Source organism: Centruroides vittatus, unplaced genomic scaffold (genome assembly GCF_030686945.1).
Source record: "Centruroides vittatus isolate TY-2023 unplaced genomic scaffold, ASM3068694v2 contig_717, whole genome shotgun sequence".
NCBI lineage: Eukaryota > Metazoa > Arthropoda > Arachnida > Scorpiones > Buthidae > Centruroides > Centruroides vittatus.
Genome location: NW_027122456.1, coordinates 3,742,152 through 3,762,835, shown reverse-complemented (window position 1 = coordinate 3,762,835; position 20,684 = coordinate 3,742,152). Strand labels below are relative to the sequence as shown.

Sequence of the window (20,684 nt, the reverse complement as noted above, 5' to 3'; positions counted from 1 at the left end):
TATCCCCTCCTATCCCACTCGTACGCCCATGGATATAGTAACACAATAATGACGAAACAAAGAATTATAATGTACGGTACGCCAGAAAATTTTACTTTTTATCCTATTTTATTTTTAGTAAGCATTAAGTTAATGAAACTAATAGCCTTCAAAGCTTTATATGGTGTGAGCCATGCTTAGCTGACGGGTTCTTCTGTTCTATCACATATCTTTCACAATAAATACACACAATATATAAGAAATTAGAAAAAAACTTGTTGAATTATTTTTCCACTTGGTGATATTGGTTCTTTAACTGAAATAAAACTATAAAGAGAATTTAAGGAAACAAAATATCAGAATTTCTTTAAATATAACACTCAAGTTTTTCATAAAGATTCAAACTCCGGTGTTTGTTGTCTTCCATTGTTGTCTAATATAGTAATCTTGTCTGATTAACACGAAGCATCGAAAGCTTCGTGTTAATCAGACTTTTGTAAGATAAAATTTTTAATTCTGCTATAATATATTAAATTTCAAGACAAGATAACCGTCATTCCAGAAGAAAAATGTAGAAGTGACAAATAGCTTTATCAGTCACGCAGTTTCAATATTAGAATTTTTTATAATAATCTCTTTACAAAAATGAAAAATAGAAAACGGAAAGAAACAACGTAGAATTAAAAGTTAAATTTCCTCAAAAATTAAAATTACTAAAGAGGAAATCAATATTTAGTGCAAATGAAAGAATAAAAAAACTCCAGTAAAACAAATAAGAATGTCAGTAAAAGATATGAATTCAATTAAAGTTGATAGGAGAAAATCTTTAGGAACTTCTCCAAATTATAAACAACTTCTAATGAGGATAATTGGGAACATAATTTTGCAAAAAGAAATAAACGAAAAATAATAAAAATTACTGTTAAGAGCAATATGTCTTCCTAATTTTTTATGAAGTTCGAATATTACTAAATAAAATATGGAAAAAACATACCATAAAACGCAAAAAAATAATAACTTGCCAAAAGAAAGTTTTGGAAAGATTCATAGACAATAAGTGTAAATAAGAAAACACCGTTGATATATCTTTTTCTATTGCTGCCAATGCAATCAAACGTTGCTTTGCTGTTAGAATCGTAATATTAGTCGGAAAAAGAAGGCCCGAAAAAAAATTTTTTTAAACAAAAGAAGATATAAAAGAGACTCGTGGCGATATTCAAGTTCCATAAGTGTCGAGATATTAGACACGTAAAACAAAAGAAGAAAATTCCGAAAACAACCCAAGATATGATTCGGATAAATTATAGATAAACTGTTGTGTCTGAATAGGAAGAATCGCGAGACTGCAATAGGATCTCTTCATGGATTGGAAATGCCGCTTACTACACAGTAAGAAAAAATATACTTCAATAAGCTATCGCGTAGAATTTCTTTCAAATGATCAAATGCCCGCCTAGTTTTCGAAGATACTCGGAAGAAGCACGAGGGCTTTGTACTGTACATTTAATGAAATTCTGTATTTAGTTGTACTGTATTGTACAGTACAGTATGTGTTTATAATCTACGATTGTCTTAAAGCGTAAATAAATTATCTTTCTTCTATTTAAACTGTGATATGCTGTATATAGCTTACTGGTAGTAGCGGTTTTCTACTAGTAGTACCGTAGTAGTACCTCATTAGCGATTTTACTGCTCTAACACTTTATTAATTACACATTTAGTCTATGTAAAAGAAGCATTAAACGAAAAATAAATGTTTATAAAAATACGTCATATTAAACAGCGATTTTTTATAAAATAGTTCTGTAGTGCGTCAAATATAATCTCATTTCAGAAAAATGTATTACTTCAATTTTCACTCCAGGCAACTCTTCATCTGCTTTGTTGTAAACACTGTGTAAGAAGTAATATTGTATAACGTTCAAAGCATTTTTGTTTATTTTACTTTAAGCAATTCATATTTTATTAATTCAAGCATACAATTGAGACGAACACCGTTAATATAAATGCATAAATTGGATAACTTTCTGGGAAACCTGTAAGTTGTAAGGAGAAAAAATAAAGTAAAATCTGCTTACATTCTTTATTATAAAAGGAGTAGGAATATTTCCGTTACGATAAATCCGATCGTAGGCAGCTTTATCAGACACGAAAATGGAGTGAATTGTAATTTCTGATGATTTATTTATAGATTTAAAAAGGTTTGAGAAATCACGTAACATCATTTAATAATATTTGTAAATAATTCAAAAATGGCCATTGATTACGATATTAAATTGTCCTACATAAAAGCGTTTTAGCACTTCTTTTTCTCCCTTTTCGTAGAGTAAGGTATAGAATAAAACATTAAATTTATTTTAATTCTTCAACATTTATGGACATCAATAAAAAATAATTAAGTTAATTTCACGTAGTTAGCGAAAAAACTCGGTAAAGTGTATATGATCCGCCGGAAGCCCGAGAAGTTCCCTTTCGGCTCGCACCCTAAGGTCGTTCTAAACTGACATAAACAGTTTCGTTAGATCGACGTAAACTAAAATTAACAAAATAAATTTTAAAGAATATTTCATCTCTTATACTTTAAAATAGTCAAGTTACTCTGCCTTATGTTAAGTTTATTAGTTTTATATTGTCTATAGCCTCTATTATTTAATACAGAAATCAAGTAACCAATTTCACTTTGAACAGATATTCATTGGAATTAGGCCTATATAGTCACAGAAATGATCTAATTTAATATTTCTTCGAAGTGCTGTTGTTCAACATTCGATAATAATCTATAAATATGTAAAAATAAAACTATATAGATGATTGATAACGAATATTTTTATAATACTTTTCTATATTACTTATCAGATTTAACATGTTTATTTTTATTTGGAATTATTATAATAGATGAATACATTTATTTAATTTTAAAATATCTTACAATAGTAATTATATAGAAGTTAAGTAATTAAATTAATTGAATTTTTTGATATTTTGTAACAGGATAGTAAATCATTTAGTGTTCAGTGTCGAGAATCTCTATTTCGTTATATTCAATGTAATTTAATGTATTTTTATGGATAGACTATTCTTAATGAAAAATAGTTTAAATCTTTTCTTTTACTTTATTCTAATTGTAAGCAATCCGAGGCCCGCGAGGTCCTAATATGTGGCCTCGTGATTTGACAACTGATATTTATGTGATGGAACGTTCATACTAAACTTAACCAGTAAAAATACTGAAATAAACTAGACTATATATTACTCGTTTGCATTAGAATATATTATTTTAGTACCTAGTCCATTGGAATTATCGAATATGTTGGTTTTAAACAGGATTAAATTCCTGCAACTTCGTAAGGAATACTGCATGAGGCCTACGAAATTTAGGCCTAATTGCGTTCCACATTCAACAAAGGTTGTCCATTACTGTTTTATTCCAAAAAAAGTAACACAATAATCATAATATACAAAATGCATTTCTTTGACTGATTGTGGGCTAAAATAAGTGAGATATTCATACGGAAAAATGTCGTAATGAGGATCATTTAATGATTGGTCGACGATGAATTAATTACAGTAATTACAATATAATCACAGCTCCAATAATCTTATTTATCGATATTTTTTTCTGTCTACATCCACCTACAAGTTATTTTTACATGGTCTTTATATTTTAACACAGACTAACCAAAGATTTTATCATGAAAATTACTGCAGAAACACAACAAATAAAATATAAGATACTGAAGAACAACCTACCTGTATAAGTTAATTTTGCAAAGCTTTACATTGCTAGATAGCAAGTAATATTATTCTATTGAGAAATTCCTCTCTTTTATTGTTGGAGGAATAATGTCAAAGCGAGAAATTCTATTAAAAATCAAGCCGAAAAATTCATTTGAATACTTTATATGATATAAACTTAATTATAGGCAAAGGTAGAAAGATGATATCCAAAAGAAAAATTTATGAATTCATACTCCAGTTAATTGTGACTGTTACACGTCGATAATTTTTTATCGTCACTTCAGTAAATGAGATCCTTTTTTATTGACAACCGAATGCGAACACGAAAGAGAAGGAATAAATTAACATTTTTCTTTTTTTCTTCCACGTATTTTTTTTTTAATACCAGGAAAGTTGAGATATAAATGAATATTACTTTGGCGAAATCTCTTAGCGTGATTGTTGTATTTTTTATTATACAAAGAGATAATTTATGAATTGAAACGTTTATAAGACGACAAAAGAAAATTCGTGTATCAGTTAGAGTAAACAATTTTGTTTCTTTTCTTTCGCTTCTCATTTTAAAAGATCTTTTGACTTTCACTCGAATTCGAAAGATGGTTCTTTACCATTGCTTCTGGCGTTTTTCTAGCTTTTATTCGTGTTGATAGTTCAGAATTTAGGAAAAATTTCTTCATAAAGACTTATTAGTCAAATGTGTTTTGCGAGTAGAACAATGCAACTGCGGTGGAACGATTATCTAACAGCTTCCTACTTTAAACGATTTTAGGAAGCGGATTCAAATTTCTATGTCATTTCCTTTCCGTTACGATAAACGCTTCAACGAGACGATAGGAAGACCGACGGCATTACGAAATGAAACGATATTAAAAGTGTCGATTCGTTTGTATCAGATACATTTACATTAAAATTAAGCCAGTAGAAAGACAGATCTTCGGCATCACCCTCAGTCCTTGCAGTCAATAGTTTTGTAAAACCTCTTCGTTAGATTGACTTTCTATAAACGAGTGATAGAGGAAGTAATTGAATTGCTTGTATGATACGAGTCCTGCCGTTAAATCCGGATTCTGGATTTATCTATAGACAGTTCTCGTTTGGACTACGTATTGCTCTTATTAATGGGCTGAATATAGTCTATAATATAGTGGTTCCAATCCTATATTTGCATTCGGAAACGGAAAGGGGTCGGGCGTGGAAGACGGCCGAGACGAGAGGAAGGGCGGTCCATCGGCACATCCCGGACGGGAGAGGAAGGCTGTCGACGGCCGTCACCAGATCGACTTTGACGTTGCCGAATTCCATCGCGGCTCTAGCGGATAAAAATGCATGAAAACTAGAGGTAAGCTAATCCGAAATGAACATTCTTTATAAAACGGATTCTATCTCTATTAGAATCGAATTGTCTCTGGTAAATAGGTCAATGCTAGAGGTCAATGTTAGACTAGAATATCGAGTTTAAGAGGGACAAAACCCGCGCTTCTAACAAGGAAATAGTAGTATAGAGCGAAACTGTTTGCTTCCAAGGTATATCTTTTGTTCACGTTCGACTCGTTATATCATTTTTAGTGGCATCTTCCAATCGACGCCACGTTTTCTTGATACGCGTGGCCACGTTAGCGGTTTTATCTTTAATATCCGCGGTTTCCGTTAATCCGATAACGGCGTTGTCGTCGGTGATTCGAAGCGTGAAATGTTCCTCACATATTTCCTTGTTTGCAGCTAAATGTTTGTTATGCATTTTCGGTCGTAACCAATTATCGTGACCAACTAATCAAATGAAATAAAGCAATTTTGTACAAATTTATCTTATAAAATTTTGTATGATATCACTTGTAAAATATCAAGAAATACGCTTAAAAATAAAAAAATAAAATAATAATAATTGTGTAAAAATTAAATTAAACATACGCAATCAAAATTTATTTTATTAATTATAATTTTACACGCATATTTAAGTGATAAATTTCCCTTAAAGTTCGAGAGAATATAATTTCTGCTCGAATAATTGATAACGTTGACAGATTATCGAGTTTGGTCTGATTATTGAAAGCACTCGGGTTAAATCACGGAGGAAATGCCGCATTTTATCATTTAAAATTATAAAATTAAATTGAAATTACCCTCGAAGTACCATCGATTGCTTCTAAACATGAATAATCTCATCTTTTATTTCCGTTTTTCTCACTAATTGATTTAAATTTACTCATAGCTAATTGCTTTATATCTACTCCCAAATGATGACAGTATTGCTAATGTACCGTACTCAAAATTTTTGCATAGGCTGGTCTAAAGAATCATTTATGTAGTGTATAGGCTAATATGTTCGTTATTTTTTAATAATAATTATAATACGATAATTAAAAGAAGCTGACAATATGGCTGACTTTATTTTGGCATATAAAAATGAAAATTTTATCTGATTTTTTTGTTTGTTACAGTTCAGAGTATAATTTTCTCTTTTAAAAACCCGTTTTGCAATCATTTCTCTGCTCTCTGATTTTTTATTTCCAACTCCAAGAAGCATATCGAATGGGATGCTTATCTAGGAAATTGTTCTATAAAATATTCTTTTATCCGCGAATAGTATCCTAAAAGCATTTCTAATTATTAATCCTCGTCTACTAAAAGAAAAAAAAAATCTATTGATCTCGGGATATAAAAATGTGACAAGTATAAAAGTGACAGTTCTGATCGATTTTTAACCGGGTGAAACTTTTCGATTTTGTAGAGAAAAAATTCCTTCAGATTGGTCTTTCTATATTTGCGAGATCTGTTTTTATTACTTCCGTTTCGGATTTTTGAGTATTTTCCTACGCATTCTGCTCTTTCCTTTTTTCGATTTTCGAATTTTTTCGCCAAAATAGCATAACCTATTCGACGAGATTTTGAGATCTTGGTAACCTCGTAAGTGCGAAAACTTCTAAATTCTTTGTATAACACGTTAAACTAAAAAAAAGAAGAGAATAAGATAATTTATATAGTCTAAATTTTTAAAAAATAGATATATATTTGATCGCGTAACAAAGAATTGAACGATTTACCTTATCGAAAGGGGAAGAGATCTAGGCATTGATCGATCGAATTAAACAAAATTATAGAAAAGATTGAATAATTACCGTAATCCTTTTACGTTCATAAGATTATAAATATTATTTTCACTGAATCTAGTAGATTGCGGATTTGAAAATTAATTAATCGAAGGTTAATTGATCCGTCCTTTCGAAGGGAAGCTACGAATTTGCCGCCTCGATAATAGTCGAATCTGTCGGTCGACGGATGAGAAACTCAACTCTACATCCTTTCGATGTGTCACGTACGAATGTAGTTGTTTTTTTGATCGCATCCCATTCAATGTTAACTTAACAAAACACTATTATTGCATTTAAGTTCATTTAAGTAAATTGTATAAGCGTAAGCATTGGGTATGTGTAAAATACGTTAAACAAGGACACAGTATAATTTTTTCCAATTGTATTTTCTGCTTCTGTATTCATATTTCTAGTGCTCCGTAAAAGTCCTTTGTTGATTTCCTTAGGAATGAAAGTAGATAGTGTCATTCGTTAATCCTGTTCAGAGCTAATTGAATTTGTTTCTTTGACTTTTAATTAGTAAGTCTACGTAACCGGATATGTCTACTCTCTTAAAAGACTTCCTGCTCTATAAATAGTATGATTTGTACTGAACGTTAAACAAAATATCGCAAATATTTTCGAAAAAATATAGTAGGGCGAAACAAAGAATTCTAACACTATCAATTACTATTAACATGAACGTAAGAATGAATTTTTTAAATAAATCACGTTTATATTTTAAAAATTCATATAACTGTATGCAATTCATGTCAAAGTTGTTTTTGGTATAAACTCTCGCTTCTAGTGTTTTGAATTTTAATTGGGTGTTTTCACTGCTCCATATATTGTTCACCAATGAAAATACTCGTTCAGTGGGAGCATTAGATCCAGAGGAACAATCAAAATTCAACGATTTTTAACATGGTTTCAAAAGATGCGTGTTTATCTGAAATATTTAAAAATTTCAACCCATAAACTGTACGTTGGCAGGACTTACCATTTTGTCGACATTCTTAGATTTTTTCATTGCTGACGTAAACTTTAATATACGAAACTTCGTCAAATAGTTCGCGGTCATTGGACTGCAATTTAAAAAAAAATTGTTGATCTATAAAGCCTACTGCTGTCTGTCTGTCTTTTCTTAATCTGGAGAATAGAGTTAGATAGATGAAGGACAAGACTAGAAATGGAAACCTTGGGACAGGAGGCCCTGACTAACTATATATGAACGTCTGATGCAAACCGAAAGCCACGTTACTTCAATTCAAAAATTTTTCCCTGAAAGGTGTTAGATATAAGACCCGCACGACTCTATTGTTAAAGGAAAAGTATGATGTAGAGGGACAAGTCACTGCTAATTTGAGGTGGGGAGCATACTTTAAAATAAATTAATTAAAAATATGATTAAAAATTGCAGTCTGGCATTATGACAATGTCATTTATATTTAAGTTCCCAATAAAAGGAAATGAACAAAACGTTTTCCCTCTATCTTTTCCGACCACAGAGAGGATTTTTGCAGTAGGACCCATTCAAATACTTTCATTTTCACGGAAAAGCTGTCCCAGCTATTTAAATAATCAATGCTGGTTTGATTAAATTTATAAATTGTAAAATCAATTTGGTAAATTGAACGTTGGTGTCGTTTGAGGGCACAGATATTCAATTTACTACAGAATTTCAATTTACACAATAAAGGACAAAATAGCCATTTTAGGAAAAAAAAAAAAAAACCTAGAGGACAGAACAGTGAAATAAAGGACGTATGGTAGATTTAGACCTAATATCGTAATAAAATAACAATGTGAATCAGCTTTGTTAAATACCGATACATATCTGAAAACAGAACATACAGGATGTTCAATAAGTATGTCTAGATGATAAGTTATGTGTATAATGACATTAAGTTCGCTGACATGGATGCAATGATGTATTGATCTGTTACTTTGCTTTTAATATAGAGGAAATTGATTAAATTAACGAAATGTTTTTTGTAAATGGAGGAAAATATTATTTTTGAATGACAGTTTATCTACAGTTAAATACTTAATCAAGTTAAAAAGGAAAAATTAATAAAACATGAAAAGAAAATGATTAAATAATAATAGATAACTAACACAATAACAATCTTTTTCTGCTCCGTGTTTGTTATATCTGATGTTATATTTGGAAGAAGCGAAATATCAGAAAATAATCCGTTTCATTTTATATTGTTACGAATACACTGAGGTATCAAAAAATATACTTATCCAAACAAATTAAAGAATCATTTAGTATATTTTATTATTATTATTTTAAACATTTTTATTTACCTTCCTGTGTATTATACTCTCGAATCTTCAATCGCATTTAATCCAGTTCTAATTAAGATAGGTATGTCCTCAAAGTTTAGCATTTTAAGTTCGATGAAAATGCGTTTTTATGATGTTTTAGGACCTTCATATCACTGTCCTTCCCATCTCAAAATCTAATTAACATTAAAATGTAGAATTTAATCACGATGTATGTGTAAAAATGCACTGTAGCATTGTATGTGGTGGGGGTAAGAACACCCCAACATCCCCACTCCCAATCTCGAAAAACATGACCAATAAAAGCGTTTAAAAAAAATTTAAATACGTTAAAATTATCTAATTCACGATTAATGAAATAAATTACAGTTATCGAATTCTGCAATTAATTTTCCATTGAGTATTGGATATTTGTTAAATTAATTTCTTGATAGATTTAATGGAATTTTTCCGTTAAGTATTGATTCTGTAATGTTTTGATTAAGCGTAATTTGTTAAAATTACAGATGAAAATTTCACGTGGATTCTTAGTTTAATTAACATACAGTATTTAGAAAGATAAGTCGTCGTCATTTCACTTCAAACAGACAAAGCACAAATATTCTTCCGACTCTTCTGTAATCTGCATCAAAGGATTGGAAAAGTATTTGCTTTCTTTTCTACGAAGTGGCCATGAAACGTAATTTATATTTTACAATTTTTTTTTAAATGTAATAATGTAAAGAATGCGCATCTGGTGTCATTGTCAGTGATAACTCAAATTGCTTCCAATTGAAGATAAGGTTATTTATACGCTTCATCTGCATGAAGTAATCGCAAAGTGTAACTTTTTAGATTATTTTTTGCTCATTTAAAAAATATATTTCATAAATATGAATCATTCTTAAAGCATACATACCACGTCGAACATGATCATGCTGAAAATATCAACCTTTTATGTGCTACCGGCGAAGAATTTTTTCATTCTATTAAATTTAATTTTTACTTGAAAATTCCAAAATAAAATTGGATGAAATTCTTACATCAAAAAATAATTTGAAATATTTAATAAATATATTTTATTAATGTTTACGTCTGTTATTTCGAATAGTTCTAGTCTAAATTAAAACTAAGGTCTATATAACTCTATACCGTATATTATTTGTAGTTAATTAAGTTATATTTATCACACAGTGTATGACTACTCTATAAATTTTAACGCTTTAGGTTAAAGCTGGAGGATATTTTTTATGATCTCGAATGGCCTTACTCGCTAATTATTCCAGTTTAAGACCTACTACATCAATTCTTCTATTACTTTACTGCTTACCTTATATTGAAGTATGGAATAAAAAGGGTCTTCCATAAAGCATCTATCTTGCTATTTTAAGAGCAATTATTTAAATATTTTCTTGTTATTGCTAAACACGATCAAATAAATCAATAATAGGTCTGTTAGTTTTACAATTTTTTTTTTCTTTTTAAGTAAGCGTGACTGAAATATACTGTATAATATTCGTCAATGAAATGACGAAAACAGGTTCTAAACGGAAATGCAGGGAAAGTAGGCTCCTATATAGCATACCATTCATTCCTAGCCTAAACATATCGATAGAATTTATAAGACCATTAGAAATATTATACGGACTGAAGTAGTCAAAATTTGACGGTTGAAAAGTAGACCAATTAAAATAGTATATAACAAAATTAAATAAAAATTAAATTTTTTAGTATCTAAAATAAATGACTTAAATAAAGTAATTATAAAGTTTTATTTAATTATTTATGACAAAGAAACTTGCCGATTAAATATATTTTTGTTTTAATTAATATATAGTCCTATATATTTCTGGAAAGATTAAGCAGAATTATAATTACGCATAACGAATATGTAAACTATAAAAAAAATAAAACATTTATCATGTCCCATCTCAGTATTGAAAAAACACTAAAATCGAAATTGATATTTAATTGATGCAGTCATTAGGCTATTTTAATTAAATATTATCTCAAATGAGTTATCCGATCATTTATGGAAATGGACAAAATAAGAAATGATTTCTTTCGTGTTTTTTCAATTTTAATTTAATGTACGAAAATTGTAATCCATTGGAATATTTTAAATTAATTTTTAATTCGATATTTTAACACTTCTCATTCGCAATCAAAATAAATCCCATTAAAAAATAGTAAATAAAAATGATTTCTGTTTAATTCAAGATTATCTCCACGAATATTATAAGATTATGTCACGTCGAAGAAGTCATAACATCGAATCATCATTATTTTTACTGTATTGTAAGCAGATTAGATTCATTAATGCTAATATATTATCATCATATCATTATCATATCACATTAATGCTAATACGAGTATATTGTAAGTAGATTAGATTTATTAATCTGAAATAATGCAAGTATAATAAACATTTGCATTAATCTAGTTGTATAATTTGCATAGCCTGTCTGACTGATAATTTTATTTTAAAAATACAGCCTGTATCTATTAATATAATGAATCGTATCATACATAATTAGATTTTATAACAATAATTCAAATTTACGTTTGAAATATATATCTTAACGACAACTGGATTTTACGTTGTACTTAATTAAGGTTAAATAGATACAAAATGGCTGAAAAATTCGGTCATAAAAATGTTTTGAAGTATCTCGAGAACTTGGTAGACTATTGATATGATTTTGGATGAAATTAAATATCACGTAGATATCAACTATAACAGTATATAATATTTCAGTTTTTAATTGTTCTCGGATTATAATTTGTAATTCAAAATTTTTATTAAAACGATCAATAGAAAATGGTTGTGAAAAATAAGCCAGCAATAGCTAAAAATAGTGAATAATTTCAAAGCATAAATATATTAAACCGACAATAATTATTGATATATATTAACTTACGTGGTTAGGAACGTCAACCTACATAGACAAATGACTTTCCTAAAGTGACAGAAAATTTTTAAATTAAAATTTAAAAAAAAATTTCTTCTATATTTTCATTAATGACTTTTTTAAATAAATAAATTTTGTGTCCCTTTAACCAAATGTTCGTTAGCCTGAAGATTTATTGAAACTAATGGAGATAGTGTGTTGGAATTTTTAGAGATTAGGCTACATTGGAAGTTCTCCTTATAGAATTTCATATGCAATTCATCCCCCATTTTAAACTCTAAAAGTTTTCTCGTAAATCAGAATAAAAAGATATTTTGTGTTCATTATCATAACTATTGTATGTTTGTTAATCATTCTCTAAAACATTAGAGAGAGAGAAAAAAATTTCTCTTTTATTTAGACTTGCATTAAATGGCTTGCTTTAAACAAGAATAATTTGGAATAAGAAATGTTTTCCAATTATTTACAATAGTTCTTGAATTAACTATTATTAACTATTATTAAATCAACTAAACTTTACAAGTCTAATTGTGATAAAGATGATCAATGTCTTGATATTTCGGCGTTTATCAAAGTCGATTACTGCAAATTATTCTATTTGTAGAATAATTTGTAACAGCCGGCTATAAATTATTCTATTGATATAAATAACTCTACTTTATAGTAATATGTAATATTCTGTTTTATCAAATATAATACAAATTAATCATACAAGTAAATTAATAATTCTCAAACTTTAAATTCCCAACACCCCAATATTAGAAATGCTGGTAGCCTCTACAGAAAATGCTTATAAAGAAAAAACAAAACAGAAATGGCATTAAATTGAATCTCTTGTTTTTTTACTGAGAGTAGAAATAGCTATAAATGTTTTTCTTAATTATCTATTCTGATATTCTGTTTTATATAAACTTTCTACCGAGAAAACATTCCTTTTCACTGTATGGTATTTTTTAAAATTGAAAATATAGTATTTTTACTTGAAAGTATTGCAAAGGTCGAGAGTGAAGTTCAGAATTTGGTATAATTTTATGATACAGTTTAACGGACTTAACCTCGATTTAACGGACTAATTCGAGCGAGGTATCCGTTAAAGCCGAAAGTCCATTATATAATAAAGTAGGTTTTCCAAATGCGCGTGTTAAATATTGGCAAATTTAGTTAGTTTATCTGTTTTTACTTACATAAAGACGTTTGTGTAATTACAATTAAGTATATATGTGAAGTTTGATTTCACAAAAACGTTTTATATATGTATTATTGCTTATATACTCACTGTAGTTCTGAGACTGTCATAAACAAGTAGACTATACGTTCTAAATCAAAATAAATACACAACAATTTTTGGAAAATACACTTTAAAAGTTTGCTTTTTTAAGAAAATTATTTATTTGATTAGTTAAATACAATTAATCTGACAAAAACATACAAAAAAATTCTTATTTATTTGCCCTCGGACGATGATAGATATATAACAAGACACTCCAGTTGTAGCATGAAGTTAAGAGCGATGACTCTTGGACTTAAAAACAAAAAAATAAATATAAAAATAAATAAATAAATAAAAATATTAATAATAATAACCTGTTAATTTAATTACATATAAAAAGCATTTTAAAATTAACAGTGTTAATTTTCATATATGGACCGGAAATTTTGTCCGTTACATCGAGATTTTACTGTAACAGATTACACGATTTATTCTTATTCTTATGTAAATTGAACTTTAAAACATTTAAAAATATATTCTTTTCAAATTGTTACTTTTTTTTGCTTTTTTTCTTTCACTACTAGGTGCATTAATAGACACAAGGCATTTTTACTTTATCTTTATTCTGGATCCTCTGTAGGCCGATACGCGTTTCGGGCAAAGGCCCCTCTTCTGTCGGCTGCACAATAAGACACATTATAAATTTCTCGCATTACAATGTTTTATCATGACAACATGAAGCCCGAAACGCGTATCGGCCTATAGAGAATCTAGAATACAGATAAAGTAAAAATGCCTTGTGTCTATTAATGCACCTAGTAGTGAAGGAAAAAAAGCAATAAAAGGAAGACACGGTCTCGGAGTACATAACTGTTTTTTTTTTTTTTTTTTTTTTTTTTTTTTTTTTTTTTTACTGGTATGAAATGCAAACAACACCGTTAAAATTTTTGTTTGTGTTAAATGGAGTCAGTTTGTTTCTATTGTCGTATCTTTGTTCAAGTATTTCTAAAAATGCTTTCAAATGACAATACAAATCGAATACTTACATCTGTGTAAGTATCTGTTACTTATGGTACATTACATCTGTGTTTTAAACAAATAAAAAGCGTATTAGAATCGAGGAAATACTGCATTTTAGACCTACCGCATAGACTACTTAGAGAAGGTAGTAGATGACTAATTTTTTCGTATATTTTAGTTCCATTTTGAAATAAATAACACATTATAAAAATTAAATATCAGGTAATAAATATTAATGAATTTTAATAATAATAATAATGGCATCTTAAATAAAAATAGTTTTCGCTCATAAATTATTCAAAGATGAGTACTTTCACATTTGCAAATTTTCTTTATAACATATTACTAGCTTATTTATTGTATTTATTAAAACTATAACTTTTGATATGCTTAATACTACTAATAATACGAGTGCATTTCCATATTTCCAGAATTTATAAACCTAAGAAAAATATTTGCTTCAAAATTATAAAATAACATCGCGCTCCATCGATCTCGACCGACAAAAACCCGTATCCAAATCTAAGACCGGATCTGATTACCGGAAACGACCATTTAGCCTATTCTATCTGAAGCTCCACCCACAGAAGCATGTATGCGGATGATCGACTTTTATTTCCCGCCTCTCTTTTTTGTTAGATTATTATATATTTTAATATTAATTAAGAGACTTAAACAAACGCAATCATTCAGAATAGGATTATTAAAAAATGTTTCCGGTTAGTCATGAGTCCCATTTTTCTTCGATCGGATAGTTTCCGCCTTCTGACGTCTCGAGTTGTTGGCCAGCGAAAATAGGCTCCACCCATCTTCTGTAGCAGAGATCCAACCATTGAATACGATGGAAGAATCACAATATCCGAAGCGATCATTTTTACTCAATTCGATTGGTCAATTTTATAAGTGCAGTTTTCTATTCGTTCAATGATTTTATGGGTTATTTCTGGATAACGGTTCAGCTGACTTTTATTATTATTATTATTTTTTTTGTTAATTAGATATAGGCCTATTTCTTTATTATTTTTCTCGCTTTGCTTGGTCTAATTCGGTCATTTATTTATTGCCTATATCAAAAGGTAATAAATTAATTAATTAAAATAAATGACTGTATTTCACTGTATTTTTAGTCTTTACTTATGTATCCATTCTATAAGAATTATATTTGATTTTGAAATTATAAACATAAAATTGTACTAAAATAATATATTTTATGAAAACTTGAATGTTTAATGTTGTATTAACTATTCGAATCACGTTTATTATTATTGAACATTTTTTAAAAAATGTAAATACTGTATTTTTAAACAGTTCGTATAATTATATGGGTCTAATTAATCATTTAGCCGTTCTCAGAATTTAAATTTTTTAAAAATTTTTATCTTGTAAACAATTAAATGAATGGCACGCCTATTTTTATATAGTCCATATGAAAAATTCATAAGTAATATAAATAGAAAAAGTAAATTTTCAAGCAATTTCTAACAATTATAGCGGCGAGGTTCAGAGAATCTAAGCGGAATAATATCTAGAAACAGTTGGTGTGTATTTTGAGATAATTTTCACAATTAAGAGAATATTTTTTTTACACTATTATCAGAAAATAAACTTTATTTTAATAACAGTAATAAATTTAATAATAGATGGCTGTCTCAGATAGGTCAATAGATAGGTCAATCTCAGAAAATTTCATGAGTAGTTTCACTCGGATACGTTAGCTCCGTTCGTCACTCGCTCACCCCAATATGAACCTGGACTAATCTATGGTGAACAGGAAAAAAGCAATTCTTTTTACCTCTATGTCCTTACTCTTATAAAAAAAATAATCGTAAATTCACAGAACTATTTATGACTACTTAGTAGCAGCTTTATAGGCTATAAGCAGCTATTTAGACCACTTATACCTTCAATTGAAGCTATTTTCAATTAATGAATATTGTTTTAATTCATAATTGATCTTTTAAATGAACGTGTTAAAAATATAATACTGTACTAATATATAAAATATATTAGTATTACTATACACTATATAAAATACTAAGAATTCGTCATGGTGTGAAAATTAATTAACCTTTCATCATTCACTGTCTAATTCATTATACGTCTAAATCAACGTTGGCTATGATAAGCTAATAAATGTTGGAAATATTATTTTACATTATTGACCCTACGATCGTTTACACATTGTATTTCCGAATGTATTGACATTATGCCCTAATGGAATGTCCTAAGGAGAATCGTATTTGCTCTAAGGATACAAAAACTCATAACTTATTTTATAAAATGTTGATATTAAAAATAACCTGAACGTAAAAAGGCAGTTCCAGATTTTGTTTTTCTTATTCTTACTTAACGTTAGAAAAGCGTTTATAATTTCAAACAAATGCTTCGTTTGAATCAAATTCTTGGGTGATCTTCTATTTGAATCCGCCTCTGTACCAGCATATTGATGGCAAATTTTCTGATTGAAGTTAATAACTCCGTCTTTACTGAAGCGTAATTGGATATTGCTAATGATATTGTTGTTTTACTCGCCTCTACTTAAATATTTTCTCCATGTTTGACTTGCTACGGATAAATAATTTTCAGTTTTCAAATTCATTGTAATGATTTCGTTACAAAATTTTTGTATGATTTGTTAAAAGAAATTCATGGCATTTAGTTTAATACATAGAATTATTAGCAAATATCGAATGTAGGTCTGTATACTAAAAGAATAAAGTAAAATTTTATACGAATGATATGAATAAAAATACATTTTTTCCTATATTTTATAATAATAATAATAATAATAATAATAATTTCAGTTTGAAAATGTTTATGTATTTTTTTTTATTTATCATATCATATCAACCTTTATTAACGTAGAAGGCTTTCGCCTGTTACAAGGGACGTGGTTTGGAGCTTAACAAAATAGTCCAACAAAGAGTAAATTTAAATAGCACTATTTCAGCTGCCTATGTATCAGAGATTTATAAAATTAAACAGTAACTTAATTAAAGTGTACAGTATAGCAAATATAATTTCACCCTTTAATATATATTATTGGGTTACTATCCCTAGTAGTTTATATATTTTTTCTTTAGGAATGATTGTTAGAACATTCACTTAGTACATACACTTAGTACATATCGTATTGACTTAAACATTAAAATTGTTCCAACTTTTAGAATTTTGGTTCACGTAATTATATAACTTAAATATAATATTCTTATTCGCTCTATCGAAGATCTCATATAGTTCACTTTCATTGGAAAATTAGATAATATACTTATTTCTAAATTTTGGGAAATTTCTTTTGCTTTGAAACACTCACAAAAATGTAGAATTTAGGTAGTAGTTTATTCCATTTTAAACTTATTCAACGAGAAGACCGACCAAACCTACTTTCCGCTGGGCTATACTTATGATTATTCTATTTTCGTGTTCTAAATAGTTACTTTCTGCTTCAGACAAGTGTGTCGTCCATGTTTCTGTACTTCCAATAATTGAATTCGAGTTTATAAATTCTCTAACAGCGGGATTATATAGTCTATCCCCAAGATCTTGAATGTTCCAGAAGTTAATCAATAAATTTTTTGTGTCACAGTTTGACTTTCTCAAACCTATTTCTCTCTCTAATTTATCCGACACAACCAAATCAACTCCAAAATTTTAATGTTATCTATTTCCTGTTCAAACTCACATGAAACCAGGTTTACTTTGTTTTTATCTTCTATCATTTCTAAAATTAATTTGAGGCTATTTCTAAAAAATGGTTTAGTTGTATTATTTCTTTAGAGTTAATATCATAAGTATACATTATATCGTCCTTAATAAAGTAGTCATCTCTAACTAGTATTTTGTTGTTGGCTAATTTTTCTAACTTAACCTTAGATAATATCTGTTTTCTTCTGATTCTGGATCTTAGACATAAGTCTGCTGTTACTATTATTCTTTTCTTTGTTTCATCCACGATATTCGGTCTTAGTAACCAAAATTTTTTAAGTACTAAATTTCTAGCTTTGACTGTTTCCATCATGACTTTTATTATTTGCTTATTTTTATTATTTTTTAGATGTTCTAAGCCTACTATTTCTACGTTGTTAAGTCCTAGATCTTCTTTGATAAATGATTTAACTTCATCAAGTACGGTACATCCACAGATTGAAATGGGTAATTAAAAATAATTAAGTTATTTTTTGTGGTCTCGTTTAATGATCTATCAAATTCAAATTCGACTATACCTTTTAAGTTGTTGGTAGAGTTTGACCTTGCTTCCAGATCGTGAATTTTTTGGCCAATTATCTTCATCTCTTCTTTAGCATTGAGGTTGTCTTCTTTCATCTTGTTAATTTCAGATTTTATCGATTGGATTTCTAAGTTTAACAGAGAAAACTTATCCTGAATCAATTCGTAGATTGATTTTAATGTATATCTAGACTCATCGCCACATTGTAGGTCAGATTTTGTTGCCGGTTCAAAAAAGTCTTTAATAGTTGAATTTCTTGCAGTGCCAAAAGATCCTTTCTCCTCTTCCTCTAGTAGATATTCCTCTCCCGATAATTCCACCAGTTGATTATCCTCCTCAACAACGTTAGTATTTTCCTTGCGAGGTCTTCCTCGCCCCCTCTTTTGCATAATTGCTTGATTAGTTTGGGGAGGGGAACGAGGAAAAGGACCGGGATTTGTTTCGATTCCCGCGATTAATAGTAATGTCTTGATTAATTTCTCAGATAATAAATTTTCTTGAGAATTTGCCATAACTTGAAACTTTATAATATAACTCAATCTATCCATTCCGAAGTCAAACCAGGCACTCTGCAAAAAAAGTCACCAACACACCTGCAGTCTGGAACACGCCCCCTTTTTATTTATAATTATAAACAAAAAATGGATATAAGTCTACATTTATAATATTTTAGTATTTTAAACGTTGTTGTAAATCATCTCTTACATAAAAAAATATAATTAGTTAAATTAGAAAAAAGATATATTATTTATTTGTATATGAAAATATTTTTTATATATTAAAAGTTTATTGTTTGCAGTATTAAAAAAAATAGTCTGAGAGATAATAGAAGATGTGTATTATAACAAGAATTTCTTATTAAAAAACAGAAATATAGTTGATTTTTTTCATATTTTTTTGGCTTACGAATTTTTTGATATTAACAAAAGTAACTTTTACACAAAAGTAAACTTAACACTATGTCAAATGCACGAAACAGATGCAGTTGTCTGATAGTTTATAAAAATTTTTTGATGTTTCTCTTAGTATTTTTATTTATTTAACGTGATAGGTTTAAGATTAACAAAAGAATGTTTTTGTTTCTGAAATTTCCTTTTTATTTATAACTACTTAGCCAGATTGAATATTAATATAAATAATAAACTTATTCTTTTTGAAAAATATGAATCATATTCTTGTTTAATATGAATTCTCTCTTATATTAATTGAATCACTTTGTTAAATGATCTGGAATGGCGAGTCTTCTTTAGTCATGTTATAAGCATAATTATCATTAAAACAGTTTATGCGTGCCGAAGTTTAAGACTTTAAACAGTTATTTATAAATAAGTGAAGTAAATATTCAATTAGAATAAATTTTAAAAAGATGTTTGAGAATGGAATGATGTATATTGAACTGAACCGAACCGAGAAAAAAAAAAAAAAACAGAAATTGTTATAACTTTAACTTTATTCAGTAGAAAAAGAAACGAAATCGTATGTTTCATACTAGCCAATTTCGATATGACACTTTTTGGCACTTGTGTCATAGATTCGCCATCCCTGATCTAAAACAATTAAAATTTTATCAGTTCACTTTACATTATTGACGTCATTCTCCTTTGGTTTCTGTTACTGATATCACATGATTATATGATATCAGCGTGTTGCACGGAGTTAGTAACAGAAAATAAAGATTTATGACTCCAGAAATTAATCAACGTAAATAATAAAATTTTGACAAAGTAAAATAATAAATTGAATAATGAAAGTGTAGTCTAATCAAATTTAACTACTTTTCAATTAATATATATATATATATATATATATATATATATATAGTTCGTGATTATATACGAAAAAACCATTTACTGGAGGAAAAATTTTTCTGAAAAGTTGATCAGAATGTTTACTGCAGCGTTTTTTAAATTGCGACCTTGGTGCTAAATCGTGAAAAACTCAAAAATTATAATACGAGATAAAGAAAAGGCAATAAATTCTAATAAAAAAAATTTCATTTTTATTTCGTCAATAGTTTAAACTATCTAATACAAATGGAGGAAAGTTTAACAATGATCAATTAAAGAAATTAATTAAATGGTCAAATTAATTATTAACATTCAATAACAATTCATGTGTTTTTGAGATATATTAACACTTTACTATTTTCTTCGGTGATATCTATACTTGTAGAATACATCTTAAATTATTTACTCGATAAAATATGAACTAGAATTAACATGGAAAAATATTCATTTTATTTGAAAGATTCTAAAATG

General features: G+C 28.3%; 1 protein-coding gene across 3 annotated transcripts in view; it reads left to right on the top strand.

Moving 5' to 3' along the window:
* The window catches only part of Prosap (prosap), a 133,569-nt gene that overhangs the window by 13,262 nt on the left and 99,623 nt on the right, over positions 1 to 20,684 (top strand). Inside the window, exon 1 of one of the 3 annotated variants that reach the window (XM_067276858.1) lies at positions 4,740 to 5,056. The exons of the other annotated variants lie outside the window; for them this stretch is intronic. The gene's annotated coding sequence lies outside the window, so the exon portion shown is untranslated. Of the gene's footprint in view, positions 1 to 4,739; positions 5,057 to 20,684 lie in introns of those variants that run through there. 3 annotated transcript variants of the gene reach the window in all.